We start from the raw sequence: 6,474 nt of genomic DNA, 5'->3' as shown, positions 1-6,474 counted from the left end.
AGTGGTGGGGAGAAAGCAAAACAAAAGCTTGTCAAAGTTCACAAACGGCCGAAGTAAAACCAATCACTGAAGTAGTAACGAGTAAAAAATTTATTGTGCACACACCAAAAGGACAGTTTGCAAAACAGGGGGCATTTAAACCAGAACATGAAATGATGATCATGGTTATATTGTTATAAAGCAGCTTATATAGTGAGAAAAGCAGAGACTATTCTTCACAGTAATCAGTTGCAATATTAGAATTTTCAGTGGTTACCTCATATCAACTGTGGCAAAAAGTTCAGGTTTTGCTTATGATTTTCAGAGGCATAAGCAAGAAATGACTCATGTCAAGTTAGTCTTGCAGCATAAGCTAAATTGAGCTTGTTTGGATGACTAAACTAGTTTTATCTGCTCAGGGAAAATCAAGGCTGGTTTCTGTTTGGTTTTGATTTTAACAATTCACCCCTTTTGGGCATTCTCTCAGCTGGCCAAGAGTATGACCAACCACTGCAGCATTACTCTTGGTTACCACTGCTGACCTAGTCAGGTTGAAAAATCATATATCTGATGTTTCCATTGGTTGAGTTGTCAGGCCAGAGAGCCATGAAGCCACCACCTTCATCATTTATGTGGTTATTGTTGACTTCATTCAGTTGTTTGATCCTGATAGACACCATTTGGCATGTGAGTGGCTGCTGACAGGCATTTAAAATCCTTGAGAGTATATAACATATTAGAAAAGTGAATGTGATGAACATGGGGAGAATAATAGCCAAGGATTTAACCAACCAAATAAATCAAGTGGGTTTCAATTTTTTAAAAGTTGTTTACATAGGCACAACACGCTGTATTAGCAAACATATATCCTCGTGATAACTTATGACGGGATGAACATAAGAATATTTTATTTCAAGAAATGGGTTGCAGGTGAGCTTCGGACTAAATTAGGCCTCTAGAGGTTGTGAGGAATCAGGTAATCTAATGGGAAAAAATTCCTGTGAAAACAAAAGTAAAACAAAGGTTAATAGTTTGAGCAAATTATAAATTCAGTTTCTGAGTTTGGAGAACAGCCAGCTGAGATGAGTTCTAGATGTCGGGTTTGAAACTTCTTTAGATGGAGTGAGGGCAAGCAGTTCAATCTGATAGACTTTCTTGGCCTGCAGTTTGAATATTTCTGATGATCTGAGTGGCCCACATACCAATAGACACAAAGATTGTCCACATATCAGCTGTTATAGTGATCTCTCTAAAGTTAATACTCAGTTGTCCAGTTTTAGCTTGCATGGCTTTAGAAAAAGGGCAGTTTTAGTTTCTTAGTGATTCCAGGTCAAAAAAATGGGAGAAAAATTGGATGTTAGTCTGGAGAATTCTACCTAAATATTGGAGGAAACTGGAAGAATTCAGGATCTAGTATACAAAACCTTGACAGGTCCTTTGGGTAATAAGAGTATGTACCTCTTAGGGCTGTTGGGAAGGTTAAACGAGTGAATACATGTAAAGCACTTAGAAGAGTACATAGCTTATAGTAACCATTTCATTTTTTTGGTTATACCTGTCCATATTTCCAACACCATTTATTGAGGAGACTGTCTTTTTTTTTTTTCAGGACAAGGAACAGTTTATTCTCGCAGCTGAGCAAGGAGGAGGCCACCGTCTCCATAGCAGCAGAGGCAGCCCCCTCCCAGCCTCAGCCCTTGCCTCTTGGAATGGCAGCTGCAGGTGGGCCGGGTCATGAGCCAGGGTGACAGCCAGGGCAGGAGCTCACCTGCCATGGGATCTGGGCTGGCCGTGGAGCAGCAGTGGGCAGCAGCAGCAGGTTACAAAGGGGGCGTGGAGTGTTAGTTGGGCTGGCTTATTCCCACCCCCCCATGGGTGGTGCTTGGTGAGGGTCTGGGGCCCGGACTGCGAGGTGGGGGCATCTCGAGCGGCTGTGAAGATTCGGTTGGAAATGTCATCTAGCAGCCAGTCGATGCCCGGCAGCAGGTTATCTCCTGTGACAGCGCTGCAGCCCTGGATGCACCAGTGGTGCCTTCGGATGGAGTCCAGCTCCAGGGCCTCTCGAGTGGCGTTAGAAGATAGTGCCCCAATCGAAACTGGTTTGGCTCAGTGGATAGAGCATCGGCCTGCGGACTCAAGGGTCCCAGGTTCGATTCCGGTCAAGGGCATGTACCTTGGTTGCGGGCACATCCCCAGTAGGGGGTGTGCAGGAGGCAGCTGATCGATGTTTCTCTCTCATCGATGTTTCTGACTCTATCCCTCTCTCTTCCTCTCTGTAAAAAATCAATAAAATATATTAAAAAAAAAAAAAGAAGAAGATAGTGCCCCAGGCAGGTCCTGCTTGTTACCAAAGATGAGGAGGGTGGCTCCAGCCCGGCGCTCCTCCACCAACAGGCTCTGGAGCTCCCGCTGGCAGTCCTGCATGCGTTGGCGGTCGATGATTGGCGCTGTCCACCACCCAGATGAGGCCGTGAGTGCTCTCAAAGTAGTTCCGCCTGTAGGACCGCAGGGACTTCTGGCCACAAACATCCCAGATGTTCAGCATGAATCCTCGGTGCTCCAGGGTCTTGATGTTGAAGCCCAGGGTTGGGGAGATGGTGTCGATGTCTTCTCCATTGAACTTCTTGAGGATAGTTGTTTTGCCAGCGTTGTCCAGGCCGAGTATGAGCAGTTGCAGCTCCGGCTCTTTCTGCTTCATCTTCTTCCGAGGAGACTGTCTTTATGCCATTGTATGCCCTTGCCTCCTTTGTCAAATATTACTTGCTCATAAAGGCATGGGTTTATTTCTGGGTTCTCTAGTCTATTCCATTGATCTATATGCCTGTTCTTATGCCAGTACCAGGCTGTTTTGATTACAGTGGCCTTGTAGTATACTTTGATATCAGATATCATGATTCCTCCAACTTAGTTTTTCTTTCTCAAGGTTGCTGAGGTTATTCAGGATCTTTTTTTGGTTCCATATGAATTTTTGGAATATTTGTTCTAGATCTGTGAAATATGCCATTGGTATTTTAATAGGAATTGTGTTGGGATTGGGAATATGGGCATTTTAATGATGTTAATTATTCCAATCCATGAACATGGTATATACTTTCATTTGTTTATATTTTCCTCAATCTTTCTTCAATGTCCTATAATTTTCTTTTACCTCCTTGTTTTAATTTATTCCTAGGTACCTTATATTTTTTGTTGCAATAGTAAATGGGATTGTGTTTTAAATTTATCTGTCATAGTTTATTATTGGTGTATAACAATACCACCAATTTCTGAATATCAACTTTGTATCCTGCTATTTTACTTAATTCATTTATTAGATCTAGTAGTGTTTTGGTAGAGTCTTTAGGGTTTTCTATGTACAATATCATGACATCTGTGAATAATAACAGTTTTACTTCCTCCTTTCCAATTTGGATGCCTTGTATTTTTTCTTCTTGTCTAATTGCTGTGACTGGGACTTCCAGTACTATGTTGAATAAGAGTGGTAAAACAGACATCCTTGTCTTGTTTCTGATTTTAAGGGAAATGCTTTTAATTTTTGCCCATTGAGTATGCTATTGACTGTAGGTTTGTCATATATGGCCATTATTATGTTGAAGTATGACCATTCTATTCCCATTTTGCTGGGAGTTTTGTTTTTTTTTTAATCATAAATGGATGTTGGATTTTATCAAGTTCTTTTTCTGCATGTGATTTTACCCTTCATTTTGCTTATCACACTTATTGATTTGTGAATATTGTACCAAACTTGCATCCCCAGAATAAATCCCACTTGATCATGGTGTATAATTTTTTTCAGTGTATTGCTGGATCCAGTTTGCTAATATTTTGTTGAGGATTTTTACATCTATCTTCATCAGGGACATTGGCCTATAATATTCTTTGTTTTTAGTGTTTTTATCTAGTTTTGGAATGAGGATATGCTGGATTCCTAAAATGAGCTTGGGAGTCTTCCCTCCTCTTGAATTTTTTGGAATAGTTTGTGTGCCGTGCCAGCACAGCCAAGGGTTCGGTGAGCCTGAGTGGAGGTCGGCTAAGGATTAAAGAAAAAACAGATGAAGAGAATATAGCTGGGGCTCGGTGGATCTCCTGTGCCTGGATGAGGCCACAGAGAAGGATCCAGCCAGCAAGCTGAGGCTTTATTTTGTAGCCAGAGGTAAACAAGGTAGTGGTCACCATAGTTACAATGTTCTTGTGAGTTTCACATGTTTTGGCAGCACTTGCTGCACTTCCCACAGCCCATTAGCTACCCAGGAAGGAACGAGGGGGGGGGCCATAACTTCAAGCTTAATTATGCTAAGAGGGCTCTGTCCTCTAAACTGGGACTTGTTTGTGGCTCTGCCACAGGTCAATCCGAGGCTTAACTCTACAACTGCTCCCTACAGTTTGAATATTTGTAAAATTCACCTGTGAAGCCATCTGGTCCAGGACTTTTGTTTGCTGGGAGATTTTTTTGATTACTGATTCAATTTCACGAGTTGTAATAGATCTATTCAGGTTTTCTGATTTTTCCTGAATCAGTTTTGGAAGATTGAATACTCCTAGGAATTTGTCCATTTTGCCCATTTGTTGGCATTTAGTTGCTCACAGTATTCTAAAACAGTCCTTTGTTTTTCTGTGATGTCAGTTGTTACTTCCTCGATTTCATTTCTGATTTTATTATTTGTATCATCTCTCTCTTTTTCTTGATGAGTCTGGTTAAAGGTTTGTCAATCTTGTTTATTTTTTCAAAGAACCAGCTCCTGGATTCATTGATCTTTTGTATTTTTTTTTAGTCATTTATTTTCTACTCTGATAGTTATTAATTCCCTTCTTGTACTTGCTCTGGGCTTTGTCTTATCTATAGTCTATCTCTTTCCACTTCATTTCTGTCTCCTTCACACCTTTGTTGTTTTTCTGACTCCTCTTATTTCCTATTGTTAGCAAACAACTTTGGGAGCCATCCTAACTCATTGCACAGTTGAGTCCTATGGCTTTATGCTCCTTGCATTTTCTCACAAACTGGGGAGGAAAAGCTGTGACTAGATGTGTGTTCCCTCAAACCAAGGATTCTGAAAGCTTTGTTGAGGTTTGATGGGTTGGCCTTGAACAGACATCTCATGAATGTTGAAGAATTAGCATGTGAAAGGTATACAGAGAGATGATGGGACTTTCGTCACAGAAATCACAGAGTGGGCTCTGGGAACTGGTCCTGAGTATGTGGGTCTCTTAGCCCAGTCTTCTTACCCTAATCTCTGCTCCTCAGCTGGATCATGGAGTTTATTCATTGCTGGGAGTGGAAAACCAGAACCTGGAGGGGAGCTGAGAGTCTCATGTTGAATTCTTAGCTCCTGTTGCTTCCTTTCCCCCCAGGACAGTGAAAAGCAAGGCCAGCTTTTCTTGGAGGTGATTTGTTTATCCTTTCTGGAAAACCACCCAAATACACGCATTTATTCGCATTTCAAAAGCACTTTATTACCAAAATGAACAAAAGGAGAAAGGCATTTAAATTAAATAAATTACACAAATGTCTCAAGAGTCCTGGCTTTCCCAGGAACCACATCATCACAGGTCAGTATCGCTAAGAATATTTGAAAGTATTGAAATTCTGGATTATTTCACCACCTTGCCCTCCTTTCCTGCTTTGATAATTTCCAGAGAGTGGTCTGTGTGAATCTGTGTCCTTTCCAAAGTATTCTGAAAGTGAAGTTTTCTATAATATCTTTCTCCGCCCCCTGTGTTTCCAATTCCAATGGGACATGTTTCAGGTCCAACTCCAGGCCATTGTGAGTCAGTAATCCCCATTAAGTCTGGGGCTGGCCTGGTGGTTAATGGTTACTTAATCAAGTCCCCAAGGATAGAAACATTTAGTTCAAAGGGGATCTCTTGACTTGGATGTCCTGAGACTCTGTGATCTTTTTCCACCTCCTACGCCTAAGCTAGACTTTGAAGGAGGTGGAGTAGGGGAGGGTGAGTTGTCATTGGCTAAGGTCTTGTCTTCCTGGAATTTGGCACTTTGGGTGCTGGGCATGGTGAATCCCAGATAACATTGTCTTCTGCCTTCCAAGTTTTGAGTTCCATTGGCAGCCAGATGGCATAATAATTCACACAGAAGCAATGCTTGTAGGCCAAGAATCTGTTGGCTCTTTGCCAGTACCCACTCCTTTAACTCTAAGAAGACTTGCTAGCTGACTGGCTCACTCAACATACACACACACAATGCAGGTCAGGCTGAAGTTAGGAATTGGTACGTTTTTCCAGGCTGGGCCAGCCCAACCTGTTGGGCAGGGGTCATTAAGTTGAAGGAGCTTGGGAGAAGCAGTGGAGAGAGGCCAAAAGGTTTTTTTTTTTTGCACATCCATGGAAATTTCCCCAAACACTTGCACGTGAAACCTATTTATTTTCAAGTCACAGTGGGTTCCTCCAGTTACCTCCTTATGTTCATAAAGAACTTAACCCCTCTTCTCATCTTTCCTAGAAGGAGGTGGCCTCGGGCCCTGATTTTGTTAAGGAATCCCT

General features: G+C 41.9%; 1 pseudogene; it reads right to left on the bottom strand.

Annotated features, from left to right (window-relative positions):
• Positions 1-1,669: 1,669 nt before the first annotated feature.
• On the bottom strand, positions 1,670-2,871 carry LOC129148024 (ADP-ribosylation factor-like protein 2; annotated as a pseudogene).
• Positions 2,872-6,474: the final 3,603 nt, after the last annotated feature.

The sequence above is a fragment of the Eptesicus fuscus genome, chromosome 22 (assembly GCF_027574615.1).
Source record: "Eptesicus fuscus isolate TK198812 chromosome 22, DD_ASM_mEF_20220401, whole genome shotgun sequence".
Classification (NCBI taxonomy): Eukaryota; Metazoa; Chordata; class Mammalia; order Chiroptera; family Vespertilionidae; genus Eptesicus; species Eptesicus fuscus.
Note: the sequence above shows the minus strand (reverse complement) of the source record. Positions and strands in the feature narration are given on the sequence as shown.